At 46.9% G+C, this 23,468-nt stretch overlaps 1 protein-coding gene across 16 annotated transcripts in view; it reads right to left on the minus strand.

Annotated features, from left to right (window-relative positions):
* The window catches only part of TNXB (tenascin XB), a 687,232-nt gene that overhangs the window by 646,541 nt on the left and 17,223 nt on the right, over positions 1 to 23,468 (minus strand). The window lies entirely within an intron of this gene.

Consider the following 23,468-nt stretch of genomic DNA (forward strand, 5'->3'; position numbering starts at 1 on the left):
CCGCTCCCTTCTCACCCCTCTACGAAACCCTCCTGTGACCCCCACGTGAAGTCTCACCTTAGGGTTTGAAAGGTTGAGCTCTCCATCCTGCTTCTCATGCAGGGGCGTTTTGTATCCAGTTACTTCACTGGGATTTTGATTGTAGAGGGTTCAAGTTTTGTTTTCCCGGTATAGTACCGTAAGGATTCTGTTAATGAGTATGATTCCGCAATAATAATTGTTCGTTGTCTCTTTTTCAGGTGTGGAAACTATTCCGAGAAGAGCTGTGGAACCGAAGAATGAGACTCTGGTGAGCTTGATGAGAGTTCTCTCATTGTCCTTGTATCAATGCGCTCACTAACGCTGATGTCTTTTTTCCCCATGGGGGCCGGGGTCCGGAAATGCCTGGATGCGGCACCGACCCGAAACAAAGATCAATCCAGAAGAAATCAGGGAAGTCTTTAATGGGCGTTGGGTAACGTCTTTTCATGCGCCCACTAACGCTGATGTCTCTTTTTCCCCTTAGGGGCCGGGGTCCGGAAATGCCAGGATGTGTCACCGACCCGAAATGAAGTTGGAAAATCCCAACAGGTAAGCTTTGTAATGGAAATTAAGGTTTCCTTGTTTTCTTTCCCCTCTCACCTTTATTCTTGTCTTTTTCTCCCTAGGCGCGGTAATGTGGCTGCGAGTCCAGATGTCGCCTTAGAACGTGGTGGTACCTTGTGCAGGTGAGTGAGATGCGGCGCTGCAGCGATCGATGCGATGTGCTTTTTAATGGATGTCTTCCTTTTCAGGACCGTCGGCGAGATGTCTCCGGAATGCGGATTTAGCAGGTAAGAACTCTTCTTTACCCTTTTCTCTTCTCTTCTCTCTTTGCAGGTGTTCCAGGATGCTGGCAGGAGTGGCAGAAGACAGAATGGAGGAGCAAACACGGTGTGAGTTGCTGCTTGGGCGTGGCTTAAATAGCCTTCCAAGTAGTTCCAGGTATGTATCCTTCCTCTCAGGCATGTATTCCTCCCCTGACCACACCCGTGTGGTTAAGTAGTTCCAAAGATAAAGTAGTCCCATTCAGGCCTCAGAAGGCCTGGATGTTGCAGCATGGTCTGCATCAGGTAAGTTAACACTAAGCACCTTTAACACAAAGTCCCCTTTTATGAGCCTGGTGCCTATGGCGCCAGGACTGTGGCCCGATATGAGCCTGGCGCCAGAGGCGCCAGGACTGAGTCCAAAGAGCCCCTACTTGAGGCTGTTGTGACTTCCCTTGAAGACAGGAGATCTGCCTCTGGGGTAGCTGGGTCTTGTCTGGCACCTTGGAGGTAAGCATCATGACAGTACCCCCTCCCAAGGCCCCTCCCAAGGTCGTCCTTTCCGGGGGTTTCGGCTTGCTTGGGAATTTTCGGTGGAATCTTTGCACTAATCGCGGGGCGTGTACATGGTCACTTGGTTCCCAAGATCTTTCCTGAGGTCCGTACCCCTTCCAATCAACTAGATAGAAGAGTTTTGATTTTAACATTTTGGAATCCAATATGTCCTTAACTTCAAATTCTAATTCCCCATCGATTTGAATTGGTTCAGGGGGTTTGCTTAGTCTGGTTCCAGGCTGCACCGGTTTTAACAGTGATGCATGAAAAACGGGATGAATTCACATGTTGGCTGGTAGATCGAGTTTAAAGGCCACCGGGTTAATTATAGCTTTGATGGGATAGGGTCCAATGTATCTGGGATTAAAAGTCTGCGGTCCTTTGAGAGGCAAATGCTTGGTTGCCAGCCACACCTGGTCTCCAATCTGGTACGAATGTGCTTCACTCCGATGTAGATCAGCATTTTCTTTGTATTTTTTCTTGGCTTTTTGCAAATGAGTTGTAGCTTCCTTGAAGGCTCGGGTTATAGTAGAATGCAAATGATCAACTGCAGGCATTTCCAGGTTTTGAGGAGGGTCTAGGTCTGAGGTTCTAGGATGATGACCATGCAAGGTGTAAAAAGGGGTTTGTCCTGTTCCAGAATGTACAGAATTGTTATATGCATACTCTGCGATCCATAGAATATCTTTCCAGCTGTTTTCAGATTGATGCAACATGCACCGAAGATATTGTTCAAGGGTTTGGTTAGTCCTCTCGGTTTGACCATCGGTCTGGGGGTGGTGACTAGTGGATAAGCGTACATCAATTTGTGCCAGTTGGCAACATTTCCTCCAAAAATGGGAAATAAATTGTCTTCCTCGGTCTGAGATTAATATGGATGGAAATCCATGCATACGAACTATGTTTTCCAGAAATTCCTTGGCCAAGATGGAGGCTGAAGGTACCCCTTTTAAAGGGAAAAAGTGGGCCATCTTGGAGAACAGATCCACGATTACCAAGATAGTGTTATATCCATAGCAAGGAGGCAGGTCGGTAATAAAGTCCATTGACAAGGTGTGCCAAGGGGCCGGTGGAATATCCAAGGGTTATAGGAGACCGGCTGACCTTTATTTTGGGCGCAAACTCCGCAAGACATCACAAAAGATTTTATGTCTTTTCTCCAGGATGGCCACCAGAATTGTCGTTTGATCTTTTCCTCAGTTTTTGCGATACCAGGATGTCCTTCCATTAATGTATCATGATAGTGAGCAATGACCAATTCTTGCAGTTCTTTGTTGGGCAGAAATAACCGCCCCTGGAAGTACGGTAAATCGTTATTAACGGAAAAGTGTGACCACTTTTGAGTCCATTCTTGCAAGGCTGTGGAATTTAAAAGTTTTTTAACTCGAGTTTGAACGTCCTCTATAGTTTGTAAAGAGGTGAAGCCTAAAATTCTTTGTTCTGGTATAATTGGTACTGGTTCTAAGTTTGAATTTGTTTCATCCATTCCAATCCGGGATAAAGCGTCCGCTTTGCCATTCTTGCAACCAGGGCGGTAGGTGATTATGAAATCAAATTCTGCAAAGAATAAAGCCCATCGGAGTTGGCGGGATGATTGGGCTTTGGCCGTTTTTAGATATTGCAAATTCCTGTGATCTGTAATCACCGTAATGGTGTGTCTTGCGCCGAGGAGGTAATGACGCCAAGCCTTTAAGGCGGACTTCATAGCTAGTAATTCTTTTTCGGTGATTGCGTAATTGATTTCAGGAGCCGTGAATTTCCTGGACCAAAAGGCTACAGGGTGCATCTGGTTAGTTTCTGGATCCCTTTGAGACAAGATAGCACCCATGGCCAAACTGGAAGGGTCGGTTTCAACAATGTAAGGGAGATCTGGGCGCGGATGCTTCAATACAGGGGCGGAGGTGAATTTGGTCTTCAGGTCTTGAAAGGCCTGTTCTGCCTCAGGAGTCCATTCGAAACGTTTATTCTTCCGTAAGAGGGCTGTTATGGGTTGAACCACTCGAGAAATTTCCGGGATGAATCTTCGATAGAAATTGGCAAAGCCAAGCATACTCTGAACCCCCTTAACAGAGTTAGGAGATGGCCATTTGAGGATAGCGTCCACCTTTCGCGAGTCCATTCGGACTCCTTTAGGTGTCAGGATGAATCCGAGAAACTCGACCTCTGTGGTATGAAAAATGCATTTTTCGAGTTTCGCAAACAGGTTGTGCTGGCGCAATTTCTCAAGAACTGCCCTGACATGTTTTCTGTGTTCGGATTCCGAGGAGGAGTATACCAGGATGTCATTGATATATACGATGACACAAACATCGATAAGTTTCCGAAGAACATCATTCATAAAGTATTGAAAGGCGGCGGGTGCGTTGCATAATCCGAAGGGCATCACCTGATATTCAAAGAGCCCATATTTGGTGCGGAATGCAGTCTTCCATTCGTCGCCTTCTTTTATACGTACCAGGTGATAAGCTCCTCGGAGATCTAACTTGGTGTATATACAAGCATCTTTTACCTGGTCAAGAAGTTCAGGGATCAGAGGCAGAGGATAACGATTCTTAATCGTTATTTGATTTAGGGCGCGGTAGTCAATACATGTTCTAAGGTTGCCTTTTTTTTTCGGCACGAAGAACAGAGCTGAGGAAACAGGAGACTTTGACGGGCGATTAAAACCGTTGGCAAGATACTGATCTAAATACTGACGCAAATGAACTTTCTCAGGTTCAGTAAGAGCATAAATCCTACTACAGGGCGGTTGAGCATTGGATACCAGGTCGATTTGACAATCGTACGACCGGTGGGGAGGTAACGTGTTCGCTTGTTCTTTTTTAAAAACGTCTTGGAACTCTTGGTATTCAACCGGTAGTTGTATCGTGGTGGAAGTTACTGTGGCCAGACCCATATCTGGATTTCTTGGATAACAAGTCAGTTCACAATCAGGAAAGGTTATTCTCTTTGCTCGCCAGTCAATTCGAGGATTATGTGTTTCTAACCAAGGGATTCCTAGAATTACTTGAAATTGTGGGGCCTTGATTACATCGAACACAATTGCTTCCCTATGTCCATCCTGTCCCCCTAGTGTCATTTCTGTAGTGGAATGTGTTACCGGCCCTGAGGCTATTTCGGTTCCATCTACTGTAGTAATGACATCCTTGTTAACTTTCGGACGGAGAGGAAGATTAATCCTCGAGGCCAATTCACGATCTACGTAGTTTCCAATAGCTCCACTGTCGATGTATGCTTTTATAGCATGCAACCGCTGAGGCTGTTTCGGGTCCACGAGCACCATTGGCATGACAAAATGCGAGGTCAAAGAGTCTGTTTTCAAGCTCGGCAAGCGGACCTCTACGCTTGTCGGGCTTGACCGTTTCCCGAATCAGGTTCTATTAAATTGTTGTCCGTGGCTCCAACCACCTTCTTAGGTGGCTTTACCGGGCAGTCTCGTAGAAAGTGACCAGAAACCCCGCAATAGAGACATAGTTGCTTTTACCGTCTTCTCTCTCGTTCCTTCTGCGTCAATGGTCCTTTAACACCGCCGATCTGCATAGGTTCTGAAACGTCGGTACTCTTAGGGTTAGCGTGAGTTTTGATCAGCACTCGAGTTTCGAACTTGGACCGATCTGCTTTTCTAGTTTGCAGTCTGTGGTCAAGTTGGACCACTAAGTCTATGTATTCTGCACAGACTTGAGGTGGATTTACTATTTGAGCTAGAACATCCTTAAGTTCTCCGCGCAGGCCTCGATGAAATAGTGTGATCCTTTTATTTTCGGGCCACCCCGTTTCTACAACCAGCCTATTAAAGGTGGCAATATAAGATAAGAGATCTTGGTTACCTTGTCGTAAGGATAGTAGCAGATAACAAGGGGGGTCCTGGGAGACTCTCTGCCAGACATGAGTCCTGGTTACAAGAGCCTTACCCAGAGTCTTTAGCTCACTATCTTTCACAGAGAAGAAATATCCCAAACATATCAGTCTTTGTCCTGCCCTGGGGCAGTCCAGCACCGAAATGCTAGGCAATTCTCCTCTGAACAAGAGTACCAACAGCAACCCCAGACACGTGTTTCGGATAGTAGTTCGTTGTCAAGGGCCTGTCCCTGAGAGTGTCGAGCGAATAATCTTTCCATGCTCGCCTGGAAGCTTTGAAAATCCTGGAGAATTGGGTCATCCTGACTTACCAACGGAACAGACCAATCGGCAGCACAGCCACTGAGATAAAATAATACAAAGGCTACCTTGGTTTGATCATTAGGGAAGGTCCCAGGTCTGCATAGAAAGTGTAGGCGACATTGGTTCATAAAAACGGCATATTTCTTGGGGTCCCCCGCAAAACGTTCAGGCGGGGCCAAAGGCATGTTTCCAGGTAGATTGATTTGTACCGGGTTATTCGAAACCATTGATGAGGCATTACCCCCAGAACTAGGTAAAGGAGTTTGTCCTGCTTGACCCTGCAACAATCGTTTGTCCAGGTCATCAGTTCTTTCCTTGGATAAGATTAATTCTCTTTTGAGAGCATTAGTTTCCTGGCGGGCGGAGTGTACTTCTGCCCTTAATTTCCCCAAAAGCTGAGCCAGCTGGTCTGTCTCTGAAGTTTCCATAGCGCCCGGGTGGGAAATTGTAGGTAGGCTTCGCGTTCTGTTATGCTCACCTGACTCCCACGGAGGCGCAGGTCTGGTTTGGAGTGTTGTTGCTTCTTCTATGGTGAAGCGCAGGACCCGGAAGATGGACTGGACCGGACCTTCGAATCTGGCTTGTCTGGCTTGCAGGAATATCTTTCTGTATGTGAAAAGGGAGTATTAACAATCTGCGGGAGAAAGTATAAGCCTCCCGCTCCCTTCTCACCCCTCTACGAAACCCTCCTGCGACCCCCACGTGAAGTCTCACCTTAGGGTTTGAAAGGTTGAGCTCTCCATCCTGCTTCACATGCAGGAGCGCGTTGTATCCAGTTACTTCACTGGGATTTTGATTGTAGAGGGTTCAAGTTTTGTTTTCCCAGTATAGTACCGTAAGGATTCTGTTAATGGGTATGATTCCGCAATAATAATTGTTTGTTGTCTCTTTTTCAGGTGCGGAAACTATTCCGAGAAGAGCTGTGGAACCGAAGAATGAGACTCTGGTGAGCTTGATGAGAGTTCTCTCAGTGTCCTTGTATCAATGCGCTCACTAACGCTGATGTCTTTTTTCCCCATAGGGGCCGGGGTCCGGAAATGCCTGGATGCGGCACCGACCCGAAACGAAGCTCAATCCAGAAGAAATCAGGTAAGTCTTTAATGAGCGTTGGGTAACGTCTTTTCATGCGCCCACTAACGCTGATGTCTCTGTTTCCCCTTAGGGGCCGGGGTCCGGAAATGCCAGGATGCGGCATCGACCCGAAATGAAGTTGGAATAACCCAACAGGTAAGCTTTGTAATGGAAATTAAGGTTTCCTTGTTTTCTTTCCCCTCTCACCTTTATTCTTGTCTTTTTCTCCCTAGGCGCGATAATGTGGCTGCGAGTCCAGATGTCGCCGTAGAACGTGGTGGTACCTTGTGCAGGTGAGTGAGATGCGGCGCTGCAGCGATCGATACGATATGCTTTTAAATGGATGTCTTCCTTTTCAGGACCGTTGGAGAGATGTCTCCGGAATGCGGATTTAGCAGGTAAGGACTCTTCTTTACCCTTTTCTCTTCTGTTCTCTCTTTGCAGGTGTTCCAGGATGCTGGCAGGAGTGGCAGAAGACAGAATGCAGGAGCAAACACGGTGAGCGTCCAGCTGCTAGATGCAGAACAACGCGAAGCGTGAGTTGCTGCTTGGGCGTGGCTTAAATAGCCTTCCAAGTAGTTCCAGGTATGTATCCTTCCTCTCAGGCATGTATTCCTCCCCTGACCACACCCGTGTGGTTAAGTAGTTCCAAAGATAAAGTAGTCCCATTCAGGCCTCAGAAGGCCTGGATGTTGCAGCATGGTCTGCATCAGGTAAGTTAACACTAAGCACCTTTAACACAAAGTCCCCTTTTATGAGCCTGGTGCCTATGGCGCCAGGACTGTGGCCCGATATGAGCCTGGCGCCAGAGGCGCCAGGACTGAGTCCAAAGAGCCCCTACTTGAGGCTGTTGTGACTTCCCTTGAAGACAGGAGATCTGCCTCTGGGGTAGCTGGGTCTTGTCTGGCACCTTGGAGGTAAGCATCATGACAGTACCCCCTCCCAAGGCCCCTCCCAAGGTCGTCCTTTCCGGGGGTTTCGGCTTGCTTGGGAATTTTCGGTGGAATCTTTGCACTAATCGCGGGGCGTGTACATGGTCACTTGGTTCCCAAGATCTTTCCTGAGGTCCGTACCCCTTCCAATCAACTAGATAGAAGAGTTTTGATTTTAACATTTTGGAATCCAATATGTCCTTAACTTCAAATTCTAATTCCCCATCGATTTGAATTGGTTCAGGGGGTTTGCTTAGTCTGGTTCCAGGCTGCACCGGTTTTAACAGTGATGCATGAAAAACGGGATGAATTCACATGTTGGCTGGTAGATCGAGTTTAAAGGCCACCGGGTTAATTATAGCTTTGATGGGATAGGGTCCAATGTATCTGGGATTAAAAGTCTGCGGTCCTTTGAGAGGCAAATGCTTGGTTGCCAGCCACACCTGGTCTCCAATCTGGTACGAATGTGCTTCACTCCGATGTAGATCAGCATTTTCTTTGTATTTTTTCTTGGCTTTTTGCAAATGAGTTGTAGCTTCCTTGAAGGCTCGGGTTATAGTAGAATGCAAATGATCAACTGCAGGCATTTCCAGGTTTTGAGGAGGGTCTAGGTCTGAGGTTCTAGGATGATGACCATGCAAGGTGTAAAAAGGGGTTTGTCCTGTTCCAGAATGTACAGAATTGTTATATGCATACTCTGCGATCCATAGAATATCTTTCCAGCTGTTTTCAGATTGATGCAACATGCACCGAAGATATTGTTCAAGGGTTTGGTTAGTCCTCTCGGTTTGACCATCGGTCTGGGGGTGGTGACTAGTGGATAAGCGTACATCAATTTGTGCCAGTTGGCAACATTTCCTCCAAAAATGGGAAATAAATTGTCTTCCTCGGTCTGAGATTAATATGGATGGAAATCCATGCATACGAACTATGTTTTCCAGAAATTCCTTGGCCAAGATGGAGGCTGAAGGTACCCCTTTTAAAGGGAAAAAGTGGGCCATCTTGGAGAACAGATCCACGATTACCAAGATAGTGTTATATCCATAGCAAGGAGGCAGGTCGGTAATAAAGTCCATTGACAAGGTGTGCCAAGGGGCCGGTGGAATATCCAAGGGTTATAGGAGACCGGCTGACCTTTATTTTGGGCGCAAACTCCGCAAGACATCACAAAAGATTTTATGTCTTTTCTCCAGGATGGCCACCAGAATTGTCGTTTGATCTTTTCCTCAGTTTTTGCGATACCAGGATGTCCTTCCATTAATGTATCATGATAGTGAGCAATGACCAATTCTTGCAGTTCTTTGTTGGGCAGAAATAACCGCCCCTGGAAGTACGGTAAATCGTTATTAACGGAAAAGTGTGACCACTTTTGAGTCCATTCTTGCAAGGCTGTGGAATTTAAAAGTTTTTTAACTCGAGTTTGAACGTCCTCTATAGTTTGTAAAGAGGTGAAGCCTAAAATTCTTTGTTCTGGTATAATTGGTACTGGTTCTAAGTTTGAATTTGTTTCATCCATTCCAATCCGGGATAAAGCGTCCGCTTTGCCATTCTTGCAACCAGGGCGGTAGGTGATTATGAAATCAAATTCTGCAAAGAATAAAGCCCATCGGAGTTGGCGGGATGATTGGGCTTTGGCCGTTTTTAGATATTGCAAATTCCTGTGATCTGTAATCACCGTAATGGTGTGTCTTGCGCCGAGGAGGTAATGACGCCAAGCCTTTAAGGCGGACTTCATAGCTAGTAATTCTTTTTCGGTGATTGCGTAATTGATTTCAGGAGCCGTGAATTTCCTGGACCAAAAGGCTACAGGGTGCATCTGGTTAGTTTCTGGATCCCTTTGAGACAAGATAGCACCCATGGCCAAACTGGAAGGGTCGGTTTCAACAATGTAAGGGAGATCTGGGCGCGGATGCTTCAATACAGGGGCGGAGGTGAATTTGGTCTTCAGGTCTTGAAAGGCCTGTTCTGCCTCAGGAGTCCATTCGAAACGTTTATTCTTCCGTAAGAGGGCTGTTATGGGTTGAACCACTCGAGAAATTTCCGGGATGAATCTTCGATAGAAATTGGCAAAGCCAAGCATACTCTGAACCCCCTTAACAGAGTTAGGAGATGGCCATTTGAGGATAGCGTCCACCTTTCGCGAGTCCATTCGGACTCCTTTAGGTGTCAGGATGAATCCGAGAAACTCGACCTCTGTGGTATGAAAAATGCATTTTTCGAGTTTCGCAAACAGGTTGTGCTGGCGCAATTTCTCAAGAACTGCCCTGACATGTTTTCTGTGTTCGGATTCCGAGGAGGAGTATACCAGGATGTCATTGATATATACGATGACACAAACATCGATAAGTTTCCGAAGAACATCATTCATAAAGTATTGAAAGGCGGCGGGTGCGTTGCATAATCCGAAGGGCATCACCTGATATTCAAAGAGCCCATATTTGGTGCGGAATGCAGTCTTCCATTCGTCGCCTTCTTTTATACGTACCAGGTGATAAGCTCCTCGGAGATCTAACTTGGTGTATATACAAGCATCTTTTACCTGGTCAAGAAGTTCAGGGATCAGAGGCAGAGGATAACGATTCTTAATCGTTATTTGATTTAGGGCGCGGTAGTCAATACATGTTCTAAGGTTGCCTTTTTTTTTCGGCACGAAGAACAGAGCTGAGGAAACAGGAGACTTTGACGGGCGATTAAAACCGTTGGCAAGATACTGATCTAAATACTGACGCAAATGAACTTTCTCAGGTTCAGTAAGAGCATAAATCCTACTACAGGGCGGTTGAGCATTGGATACCAGGTCGATTTGACAATCGTACGACCGGTGGGGAGGTAACGTGTTCGCTTGTTCTTTTTTAAAAACGTCTTGGAACTCTTGGTATTCAACCGGTAGTTGTATCGTGGTGGAAGTTACTGTGGCCAGACCCATATCTGGATTTCTTGGATAACAAGTCAGTTCACAATCAGGAAAGGTTATTCTCTTTGCTCGCCAGTCAATTCGAGGATTATGTGTTTCTAACCAAGGGATTCCTAGAATTACTTGAAATTGTGGGGCCTTGATTACATCGAACACAATTGCTTCCCTATGTCCATCCTGTCCCCCTAGTGTCATTTCTGTAGTGGAATGTGTTACCGGCCCTGAGGCTATTTCGGTTCCATCTACTGTAGTAATGACATCCTTGTTAACTTTCGGACGGAGAGGAAGATTAATCCTCGAGGCCAATTCACGATCTACGTAGTTTCCAATAGCTCCACTGTCGATGTATGCTTTTATAGCATGCAACCGCTGAGGCTGTTTCGGGTCCACGAGCACCATTGGCATGACAAAATGCGAGGTCAAAGAGTCTGTTTTCAAGCTCGGCAAGCGGACCTCTACGCTTGTCGGGCTTGACCGTTTCCCGAATCAGGTTCTATTAAATTGTTGTCCGTGGCTCCAACCACCTTCTTAGGTGGCTTTACCGGGCAGTCTCGTAGAAAGTGACCAGAAACCCCGCAATAGAGACATAGTTGCTTTTACCGTCTTCTCTCTCGTTCCTTCTGCGTCAATGGTCCTTTAACACCGCCGATCTGCATAGGTTCTGAAACGTCGGTACTCTTAGGGTTAGCGTGAGTTTTGATCAGCACTCGAGTTTCGAACTTGGACCGATCTGCTTTTCTAGTTTGCAGTCTGTGGTCAAGTTGGACCACTAAGTCTATGTATTCTGCACAGACTTGAGGTGGATTTACTATTTGAGCTAGAACATCCTTAAGTTCTCCGCGCAGGCCTCGATGAAATAGTGTGATCCTTTTATTTTCGGGCCACCCCGTTTCTACAACCAGCCTATTAAAGGTGGCAATATAAGATAAGAGATCTTGGTTACCTTGTCGTAAGGATAGTAGCAGATAACAAGGGGGGTCCTGGGAGACTCTCTGCCAGACATGAGTCCTGGTTACAAGAGCCTTACCCAGAGTCTTTAGCTCACTATCTTTCACAGAGAAGAAATATCCCAAACATATCAGTCTTTGTCCTGCCCTGGGGCAGTCCAGCACCGAAATGCTAGGCAATTCTCCTCTGAACAAGAGTACCAACAGCAACCCCAGACACGTGTTTCGGATAGTAGTTCGTTGTCAAGGGCCTGTCCCTGAGAGTGTCGAGCGAATAATCTTTCCATGCTCGCCTGGAAGCTTTGAAAATCCTGGAGAATTGGGTCATCCTGACTTACCAACGGAACAGACCAATCGGCAGCACAGCCACTGAGATAAAATAATACAAAGGCTACCTTGGTTTGATCATTAGGGAAGGTCCCAGGTCTGCATAGAAAGTGTAGGCGACATTGGTTCATAAAAACGGCATATTTCTTGGGGTCCCCCGCAAAACGTTCAGGCGGGGCCAAAGGCATGTTTCCAGGTAGATTGATTTGTACCGGGTTATTCGAAACCATTGATGAGGCATTACCCCCAGAACTAGGTAAAGGAGTTTGTCCTGCTTGACCCTGCAACAATCGTTTGTCCAGGTCATCAGTTCTTTCCTTGGATAAGATTAATTCTCTTTTGAGAGCATTAGTTTCCTGGCGGGCGGAGTGTACTTCTGCCCTTAATTTCCCCAAAAGCTGAGCCAGCTGGTCTGTCTCTGAAGTTTCCATAGCGCCCGGGTGGGAAATTGTAGGTAGGCTTCGCGTTCTGTTATGCTCACCTGACTCCCACGGAGGCGCAGGTCTGGTTTGGAGTGTTGTTGCTTCTTCTATGGTGAAGCGCAGGACCCGGAAGATGGACTGGACCGGACCTTCGAATCTGGCTTGTCTGGCTTGCAGGAATATCTTTCTGTATGTGAAAAGGGAGTATTAACAATCTGCGGGAGAAAGTATAAGCCTCCCGCTCCCTTCTCACCCCTCTACGAAACCCTCCTGCGACCCCCACGTGAAGTCTCACCTTAGGGTTTGAAAGGTTGAGCTCTCCATCCTGCTTCACATGCAGGAGCGCGTTGTATCCAGTTACTTCACTGGGATTTTGATTGTAGAGGGTTCAAGTTTTGTTTTCCCAGTATAGTACCGTAAGGATTCTGTTAATGGGTATGATTCCGCAATAATAATTGTTTGTTGTCTCTTTTTCAGGTGCGGAAACTATTCCGAGAAGAGCTGTGGAACCGAAGAATGAGACTCTGGTGAGCTTGATGAGAGTTCTCTCAGTGTCCTTGTATCAATGCGCTCACTAACGCTGATGTCTTTTTTCCCCATAGGGGCCGGGGTCCGGAAATGCCTGGATGCGGCACCGACCCGAAACGAAGCTCAATCCAGAAGAAATCAGGTAAGTCTTTAATGAGCGTTGGGTAACGTCTTTTCATGCGCCCACTAACGCTGATGTCTCTGTTTCCCCTTAGGGGCCGGGGTCCGGAAATGCCAGGATGCGGCATCGACCCGAAATGAAGTTGGAATAACCCAACAGGTAAGCTTTGTAATGGAAATTAAGGTTTCCTTGTTTTCTTTCCCCTCTCACCTTTATTCTTGTCTTTTTCTCCCTAGGCGCGATAATGTGGCTGCGAGTCCAGATGTCGCCGTAGAACGTGGTGGTACCTTGTGCAGGTGAGTGAGATGCGGCGCTGCAGCGATCGATACGATATGCTTTTAAATGGATGTCTTCCTTTTCAGGACCGTTGGAGAGATGTCTCCGGAATGCGGATTTAGCAGGTAAGGACTCTTCTTTACCCTTTTCTCTTCTGTTCTCTCTTTGCAGGTGTTCCAGGATGCTGGCAGGAGTGGCAGAAGACAGAATGCAGGAGCAAACACGGTGAGCGTCCAGCTGCTAGATGCAGAACAACGCGAAGCGTGAGTTGCTGCTTGGGCGTGGCTTAAATAGCCTTCAAAGTAGTTCCAGGTATGTATCCTTCCTCTCAGGTATTAATTCCTCCCCTGACCACACCCATGTGGTTAAGTAGTTCCAAAGATAAAGTAGTCCCAATCAGGCCTCAGAAGGCAGCATGGTCTGCATCAGGTAAGTTAACACTAAGCACCTTTAACACAAAGTCCCCTTTTATGAGCCTGGCGCCTATGGTGCCAGGACTGTGGCCCGATATGAGCCTGGCGCCAAAGGCGCCAGGACTGAGTCCAAAGAGCCCCTACTTGAGGCTGTTGTGCCTTCCCTTGAAGACATGATGTCTGCCTCTGGGGTAGCTGAGTCTTGTCTGGCACCTTGGAGGTAGGCATCATGACAACCCCAAAGATGGAAGCCAAAGATTGAATGGCCATGGAGAGAGGTTCCACCCCATGCATCCTGTGGGAGGGATGTGCCCAAAGACAGAAGGAAACCGAATGAATAGGCTTTGAGAGTAGTAATCCCCCCACACCCCACCACAACACCCTGTAGAAGAGATTCCCGGAAGCAGAGAAGCGAAAGAATGAATGGCCATGAAGATTAGACACAACCTGACACACCACAAAAAAGTGTTTTTATTTATTTATTTGGGGGGCACAATGATTATAACTCCACCACAACCCGCTCCCCACCCTTTTCAATTCTTTACCCCACGCCCCATATATATATTTAACACACATTCAGAATTTTTTCAGTATTTAAGTTTAGGTAAAAATGTTATTAGTTGTTTTTATTTTCGGTAACATCACTGCATACCCCCTCAAACATCTTGCAGTATGGGTGTCCTCATAGACAGTAGGCAAACAATTGAGTAGGCTTTGTAGAAGGGACACCCCCAGAGACCAAAGGGTGTTGAGAGTGGACCCACTGCACACACCCTGTATAACGAATGCTCACAGAGACAGAAGGCAAATTATTGAATGGGCTTTGAGACTTGACGACCCTCACATATCTTGTAGAAGGGATACCTCTGGAGGCAAACTATTAAAGGAGCTTTGAGAGTAGACCCACCCTCACACACCCTGTAGAAGGGATGCCCCCAGAAACAGAAGGCAAATGATTGAATAGCCTTTGAGTGTAGGCCCACAATCACACATTTTGTTCAAGGGATTCCCCCAGAGGTATTAGGCAAAAAATTGAATGGGTTAGAGAAAAGACCTATAAGAAGAGAAAAAGGATCCAACAGTGGGAATCCTCCCGTCCCTCGCACACTGTCAACAATCCACCAAACTGGTGGTAAAGAGATGTCGGTAAACATAAACACATGTAGATTAAGTGATTCAATACGCAATCTTTCCTACAGGGATGTCAAAAAAGAACAAATATTCAGAAAGCGTGGGTTTCATAAAATACACGAACATTTTTAAATCACAATATGTGATCATAGGCAAACATATTATTCTTGAGTCCAAGACATGAGATACTGTGGCTTTGGGAAACCATACATTAGTGGATGTGAAAATAGGTACACATTACTACTCTTTTAGACTATTGTACATTTGAATTTTGGAAAGAGTAGTAATGTGTACCTATTTTCACATCCACCAATGTATGGTTTCTCAATTAATTCCCTGTTGCTGATAATTCACCTTTTCAACATCAACTCATCGACAGTCCAAGTTAGGCTTCTGAAGAAGAGGTTCTACCCTCGAAACGCGTAAAGAAAAAATGAAATGGCCATGGAGAGAAGAACCTCCCTCGCGCATCCCATGGGAGGAATACATCCAGAGACAGAAGGAAACCGATTGAATGGGCTTTGAGAGTAGGCCCACCCTCACACTCTGTAGAACGAGAGAAGATAAAGACTGAATGGCCATGAAGATTAGACACAACCTGACACACCACAAATAAAGAATGAAAGGAATACTCTCAGAAGGCAAAGGGTTAAATGGGCTGTGCCTTTGAGGGTAGAGCCACCCTCACACATGCTGTAGAAGGGATTCCCACAGAGGGAGCAGCCAGAGACTGAATGGGCATGGCAAGTAGACCCACCATCAAACAGTGTGTAGTATGGGTGCCCTCATAGAAGGCAAACATTTGAATAGACATTGAGAGTAGCCTCACCATCATAGACCTTGTAGAAGGTGCGCCTCCAGAGACGGGAGGGAAAAGATTGACTAACCTTTGAGTGTAGGTCCACAAACACGCATTCTGTATAAGAGATTCCCCCAGAAGCATTAGACAAGAGATGTAATGGATTTGGAGGGCAGACCAAACCTCACACAACCTGTAGAAGGGATGCCCCCAGAGACAGAAGGTAAATGATTGAATGGCTTTTGACAGTAGACCCACCCTCACACAACATGTAAAAGGAGATATCCCGAATAAAGACGCCAAAGACTCAATGGGCTTAGAGAGCAGACCCACTCTCACAAACATGTAGAAAGATATGCCCACGAATATAAAAGCCAGTGCTCCAGATAAGATTTGGAAGTGGGGTATTTTACTGCCTGTTTTTTAAAGTTGGGAGTAAAATGATTTTTAGGGAGTAAAAACGTAAATCCATTTCCCAATGAGAGTATTTTATAAGTGAGTAAACATGTTTTAACTGAAAAACGGAAATGTTTCATAATATTTATTTATTTGCACCTAGTTATTCATACACATTAAAAGATACATGTTTACTTCTTCCCACCAGGCAGTTCAAATAGTGTTTTTTCCTGTGGTACTGCATGAACTACTGGTCCAAGCATATCCATGGCGCCGTGAGGGTAAATGCAGCGGCACAAGATTCTACATGTCTTTTCCTATTGTCTGTTGGGAGTATTTTTACTCTTTATTTTAATGTATGGGGAGTATTTGCCAATTTCTAGGGAGTAAAAGTGTCCGATACCCCCTTTAACTGTAGGTCTGAGAGAAGTCAAAGACTAATTGGGCTTAAAGGGTAGACCCACCCTCACAAACATGTAGAAAGAGATGCCCCCGAATAGAGAAGCCAAAGACTAATTGGGCATAGAGAGCAAACCCACCCTCACATAACCTGTAGAAGGGATGCCCCCAGAGATAGATGGCAAACGATTGAATGGCTTTGAGGGTAGACCCACCCTCACATAACCTGTAGAAGGGATGCCCCCAGAGATAGATGGCAAATGATTGAAAGGCTTTGAGGGTAGACCCACCCTCACATACACTGTAAAAGGCATGTCCCCAGAGATAGATGGCAAACGTTTGAATGGCTTTGAGAGTAGACCCAGCCTCACATACAATGTAGAAGGGATACCTGTCATGCATTCACCTTCTGCGCTCCTTCCATCCTGTTCCGGCACTGGGACGCGGCGTGCCCCGGTGGGTTGGTGGCGCTGGACGCTTTTGCACTGGCAGTTCCCATGGCATTTGCGGGCGTCCCGGCGGCGGGTCCCATGGCCTCTGTTGCGTGGAGGAAGCGGTCACATGTACAGGGATGGAGCCTTTACCCTTCCGCGTCACGTGCCTCCCCTTCACGCAGCCTCCGCCGCACGGGGCAGTCCCGTGTTCTTCCTTGCGCACTACTCACGCAATCACGTGACATCCTCATGCACTCACGTGAAATTCGGCCGGAAGCATAAAAAGACGCCAGGCATGCTACGATACGCTTCTCAGCTGTTGTTCTGCTGCAGCGTTTGGCGTTCGTTCCTGCTCCTGGTTTGTTTTCTGGACTTTGGACTTGGCTTTGCTCTTTTTGGATTGATACCTGGTTTGCCCCTTGGATTTGGCGCTTCTTTGGATTGATACTCTGAACTGCCTTGACCCCGGATATTGGACATTGGATTGCTTTTGGCTTCTTGTATTTGGATTCTGTTACCTGGACATTACCCTTGTCTGGCCCTACCTCTGCCTCACTCCACTCACCTTCAGGATACCTTCCTTTCGTTCCTACCGTATGGTAGGGTCCCATTGCTGTCTTACTTAAGTAACAACCTGTTGCTTTGTTGTTGTCTCCATCATAACATCACAGACACAAAGAGGAAACAACTGACATCTATTGGTAGGTGCCTCCATTATTCCTGCTTTTGGGTTGGTAACAGACTGCCATTGTTTGTTTAACCTCACAATTGCCTGTTTTGTACTTACAGTCACCCGGGACCCAGAGTTTGCTGTTCCTGCCACCTGTGGCCCCAATAACCGGTCAGCGAGTCAGTTGTTTTCTATCTGACTGGTGCTTGGGGACGGAGGTACTCTAGTCTACGCGAAACCCAGTTCTTGACAGTACCCCCAGAGACAGGAGGTAAATGATTGAAAGACTTTGAGAGTAGACCCACCTTCACATACACTGTCGAATGGATGCCCCCAGAGATAGATGGCAAACGATTGAATGGCTTCGAGAGTAGACCCACCCTCAAATACCCTGTACAAGGGATACCCCCAGAGACAGAAGGTAAATGATTGAAAGGCTTTGAGAGTAGACCCACCCTCACATAGCCTGTAGAAGGGATACCCCCAGAGACAGAAGGTACATTATTGGAAGGCTTTGAGAGTAGACCCACCCTCACATACACTGTAGAAGGGATGCCCCCATAGAGAGATTGCAATCGATTGAATGGCGTTGAGACTAGATCCACCCTCACATACCCTGTAGAAGGGATACCCCAGAGACAGGAGGTAAATGATTGAAAGGCTTTGAGACTAGATCCACCCTCACATACCCTGTAGAATGGATGCCTCCAGAGATAGATGGCAACCGATTGAATGGCGTTGAGAGTAGACCCACCCTCACATACTCTGTACAAGGGATACCCCCAGAGACAGAACGTAAATAACTGAAATGCTTTGAGATTAGACCCACCCTCACATACCCTGTAGAAGGGATACCGCCAGGGACAGAAGGTAAATGATTGAAAGGCTTTGAGATTAGACCCACACTCACATACACTGTAGAAGGGATACCCCAGAGACAGGAGGTAAATGATTGAAAGGCTTTGAGACTAGATCCACCCTCACATACCCTGTAGAATGGATGCCTCCAGAGATAGATGGCAAACGATTGAATGGCGTTGAGAGTAGACCCACGCTCACATACTCTGTACAAGGGATACCCCCAGAGACAGAACGTAAATAACTGAAATGCTTTGAGATTAGACCCACCCTCACATACCCTGTAGAAGGGATACCCCCAGGGACAGAAGGTAAATGATTGAAAGGCTTTGAGATTAGACCCACCCTCACATACCCTGTAGAAGGGATACCCCCAGAGACAGAAGGTAAATGATTGAAAGGCTTTGAGATTAGACCCACACTCACATACACTTTAGAAGGGATGCCCCCAGAGGCAGAAGGTAAATGATTGAAAGGCTTTGAGATTAGACCCACCCTTGCATACACTTTAGAGGGGATGCCCCAGAGACAGACGGTAAACGATTGAAAGGCTTTGAGATTAGACACACCCTCACACACCCAAAGGCTGAATTGACTTTTAGAGTAGAGCCACCCTCACACCCCTTGTAGAAAGCAAACGACTGAATGGTTTTAAGAGTAGAGATGCCAAAGATCCACTGAAAGTCTGAAGCCCTCTCTCGTCGAGGAACTGTGAATAGAGGGCGGACGAGGCCTCTCAGCCGCCATCGGGACCCATTCCGCTCCTTTTCACCGGCACTGCATTCACACCCCGAAGTCATGCGCGTGCCACCCGGCATCTCCCCTAAATGTGCAACCGGTAAAAGTAGCAGTATATTGCGCTCTTGCAGCAGCTCTCAGCGGAGAGGCCAAGCAACGAATGAGCGAACATAGGTGGGAAATGTTCTCAGCGTTGGTCATATCAAAACCAGAGGTAATTGACATCATCATTAATGTTGCTGCCATCATCGGCCTTAGAATTGAGGTTAATGCATTTGATGTATGTGAGATTTTTGAAAAGCGCTCGTACTGCTTAAAAAAATATCAGTTTCAGAAGTGGTGTAGCGTTCATTATTACTTTAGCGTCAGCATCCTTATTTTGGTATTGTTATCAGTATCATAAATGCACTCATTGACATTATTGGCACGACGATACAGAGTGCAATGCTCAGGAACCTAGCAATTGCTACTTATTTGTGGAGGGGGACACTGCCCTTTCTATCCCACGGGTGCCATTCGGTCTCGGTGGATTTGTTCGAGTGTCGCATTCACAGTCAGTTTAATTTACTTTCGTCTGTTCATTTTTGACACCATCTCCACTGACTCTCTCCACCCCGCATCCCTTTGAATATTCAGTTTTCCGTGGTATATGACATTCATTCAAATCGTAAGCAAAATGGGGGGATTATTTGCCCGGGGGGGGTGGAGGAGGGGGGGGTGAGGAGAGCTGGTGGTGTCCCACAGAAAGTTCAGTGTCCTGCTGTGAAGTTCAGCTAATGATCCATCAAATGTAGACAAGCCTTATTGAGGAGTTCTGACAAGGTCTGGTCAAGTGTTGTAGTCATGCTGATAAGTGCTGCCGAGGTTCAGTCAAATATATCAGCCCTGATGGGACGTGCTAGCAAGGTTCAGTCAACTATATAAGCCCTGCTGGGACGTTCTAGTAAGGTTCAGTCAACTATATCAGCCCTGCTCGGATGTGCTAGCAAGGTTCAGTCAACTATATAAGCCCTGCTGAGACGTGCTAGCAAGGTTCAGTCAACTATATCAGCCCTGCTGAGACGTGCTAGTAAGGTTCAGTCAACTATATAAGCCCTGCTGAGACGTGCTAGCAAGGTTCAGTCAACTATATAAGCCCTGCAACTATATAATCCCTGCTGAGACGTGCTAGCAAGGTTCATGCAACTATATAAGCCCTGCTGAGACGTGCTAGCAAGGTTCATGCAACTATATAAGCCCTGCTGGGATGTGCTAGCAAGGTTCATGCAACTATATAAGCCCTGCTGGGACGTGCTAGCAAGGTTCATGCAACTATATAAGCCCTGCTGGGATGTGCTAGCAAGGTTCATGCAACTATATAAGCCCTGCTGGGATGTGCTAGCAAGGTTCATGCAACTATATAAGCCCTGCTGAGACGTGCTAGCAAGGTTCATGCAACTATATAAGCCCTGCAACTATATAATCCCTGCTGAGACGTGCTAGCAAGGTTCATGCAACTATATAAGCCCTGCTGAGACGTGCTAGCAAGGTTCATGCAACTATATAAGCCCTGCAACTATATAATCCCTGCTGAGACGTGCTAGCAAGGTTCATGCAACTATATAAGCCCTGCTGAGGCGTGCTAGCAAGGTTCAGTAAACTATATAGTCCCTGCTGAGACGTGCTAGCAAGGTTCATGCAACTATATACGCCCTGCTGAGACGTGCTAGCAAGGTTCATGCAACTATATAAGCCCTGCAACTATATAATCCCTGCTGAGACGTGCTAGCAAGGTTCATGCAACTATATAAGCCCTGCTGAGACGTGCTAGCAAGGTTCAGTCAACTATATCAGCCCTGCTGGGATGTGCTAGTAAGGATCATGCAACTATATCAGCCCTGCTGGGACGTGCTAGCAAGGTTCAGTCAACTATATCAGCCCTGCTGGGATGTGCTAGTAAGGATCATGCAACTATATCAGCCCTGCTGGGACGTGCTAGCAAGGTTCAGTCAACTATATCAGCCCTGCTGGGATGTGCTAGTAAGGATCATGCAACTATATAAGCCCTGCTGGGACGTGCTAGCAAGGTTCAGTCAACTATATAAGCCCTGCTGGGACGTGCTAGCAAGGTTCAGTCAACTATATAAGCCCTGCTGAGACGTGCTAGCAAGGTTCAGTCAACTATATAAGCCCTGCTGAGACGTGCTAGTAAGGTTCAGTCAACTATATAAGCCCTGCTGAGACGTGCTAGCAAGGTTCAGTCAACTATATCAGCCCTGCTGGGATGTGCTAGCAAGGTTCATGCAACTATATAAGCCCTGCTGGGATGTGCTAGCAAGGTTCATGCAACTATATAAGCCCTGCTGGGACGTGCTAGCAAGGTTCATGCAACTATATCAGCCCTGCTGGGATGTGCTAGCAAGGTTCATGCAACTATATAACCCTGCTGGGATGTGCTAGCAAGGTTCATGCAACTATATAAGCCCTGCTGGGACGTGCTAGCAAGGTTCAGTCAACTATATAAGCCCTGATGGGACGTGCTAGTAAGGTTCAGTCAACTATATCAGCCCTGCTGGGATGTGCTAGCAAGGTTCATGCAACTATATAAGCCCTGCTGAGACGTGCTAGCAAGGTTCATGCAACTATATAAGCCCTGATGGGACGTGCTAGCAAGGTTCAGTCAACTATATCAGCCCTGCTGGGACGTGCTAGCAAGGTTCATGCAACTATATAAGCCCTGCTGGGACGTGCTAGCAAGGTTCAGTCAACTATATCAGCCCTGCTGGGATGTGCTAGCAAGGTTCATGCAACTATATAAGCCCTGCTGGGACGTGCTAGCAAGGTTCAGTCAACTATATCAGCCCTGCTGGGATGTGCTAGCAAGGTTCATGCAACTATATAAGCCCTGCTGGGATGTGCTAGCAAGGTTCATGCAACTATATAAGCCCTGCTGGGACGTGCTAGCAAGGTTCAGTCAACTATATAAGCCCTGATGGGACGTGCTAGTAAGGTTCAGTCAAATATATCAGCCCTGCTGGGACGTGCTAGCAAGGTTCATGCAACTATATAAGCCCTGCTGAGACGTGCTAGCAAGGTTCAGTCAACTATATCAGCCCTGCTGGGTTGTGCTAGTAAGGATCATGCAACTATATCAGCCCTGCTGAGACGTGCTAGCAAGGTTCATGCAACTATATAAGCCCTGATGGGACGTGCTAGCAAGCTTCAGTCAACTATATCAGCCCTGCTGGGATGTGCTAGCAAGGTTCATGCAACTATATAAGCCCTGATGGGACGTGCTAGCAAGGTTCAGTCAACTATATAAGCCCTGCTGGGACGTGCTAGCAAGGTTCAGTCAACTATATAAGCCCTGCTGGGACGTGCTAGCAAGGTTAAGTCAACTATATCAGCCCTGCTGAGACGTGCTAGCAAGGTTCAGTCAACTATATAAGCCCTGCTGGGATGTGCTAGCAAGGTTCATGCAACTATATAAGCCCTGCTGGGACGTGCTAGCAAGGTTCATGCAACTATATCAGCCCTGCTGGGATGTGCTAGCAAGGTTCATGCAACTATATAACCCTGCTGGGATGTGCTAGCAAGGTTCATGCAACTATATAAGCCCTGCTGGGACGTGCTAGCAAGGTTCAGTCAACTATATAAGCCCTGATGGGACGTGCTAGTAAGGTTCAGTCAACTATATCAGCCCTGCTGGGATGTGCTAGCAAGGTTCATGCAACTATATAAGCCCTGCTGAGACGTGCTAGCAAGGTTCATGCAACTATATAAGCCCTGATGGGACGTGCTAGCAAGGTTCATGCAACTATATAAGCCCTGCTGAGACGTGCTAGCAAGGTTCATGCAACTATATAAGCCCTGATGGGACGTGCTAGCAAGGTTCAGTCAACTATATCAGCCCTGCTGGGACGGGCTAGCAAGGTTCATGCAACTATATAAGCCCTGCTGGGACGTGCTAGCAAGGTTCAGTCAACTATATCAGCCCTGCTGGGATGTGCTAGCAAGGTTCATGCAACTATATAAGCCCTGCTGGGACGTGCTAGCAAGGTTCATGCAACTATATAAGCCCTGCTGGGACGTGCTAGCAAGGTTCAGTCAACTATATAAGCCCTGATGGGACGTGCTAGTAAGGTTCAGTCAACTATATCAGCCCTGCTGGGACGTGCTAGCAAGGTTCATGCAACTATATAAGCCCTGCTGAGACGTGCTAGCAAGGTTCAGTCAACTATATCAGCCCTGCTGGGTTGTGCTAGCAAGGATCATGCAACTATATCAGCCCTGCTGAGACGTGCTAGCAAGGTTCATGCAACTATATAAGCCCTGATGGGACGTGCTAGCAGGCTTCAGTCAACTATATCAGCCCTGCTGGGACGTGCTAGCAAGGTTCAGTCAACTATATAAGCCCTGCTGAGACGTGCTAGCAAGGTTCATGCAACTATATAAGCCCTGCTGGGACGTGCTAGTAAGGTTCAGTCAACTATATCAGCCCTGCTGGGACGTGCTAGCAAGGTTCATGCAACTACATAAGCCCTGCTGAGACGTGCTAGCAAGGTTCAGTTAATTATATACGCCCTGATGGGACGTGCTAGTAAGGTTCAGT

This window comes from Ambystoma mexicanum, chromosome 13 (assembly GCF_040938575.1).
Source record: "Ambystoma mexicanum isolate Mex_15411 chromosome 13, UKY_AmexF1_1, whole genome shotgun sequence".
In the NCBI taxonomy this organism is placed as follows: domain Eukaryota; kingdom Metazoa; phylum Chordata; class Amphibia; order Caudata; family Ambystomatidae; genus Ambystoma; species Ambystoma mexicanum.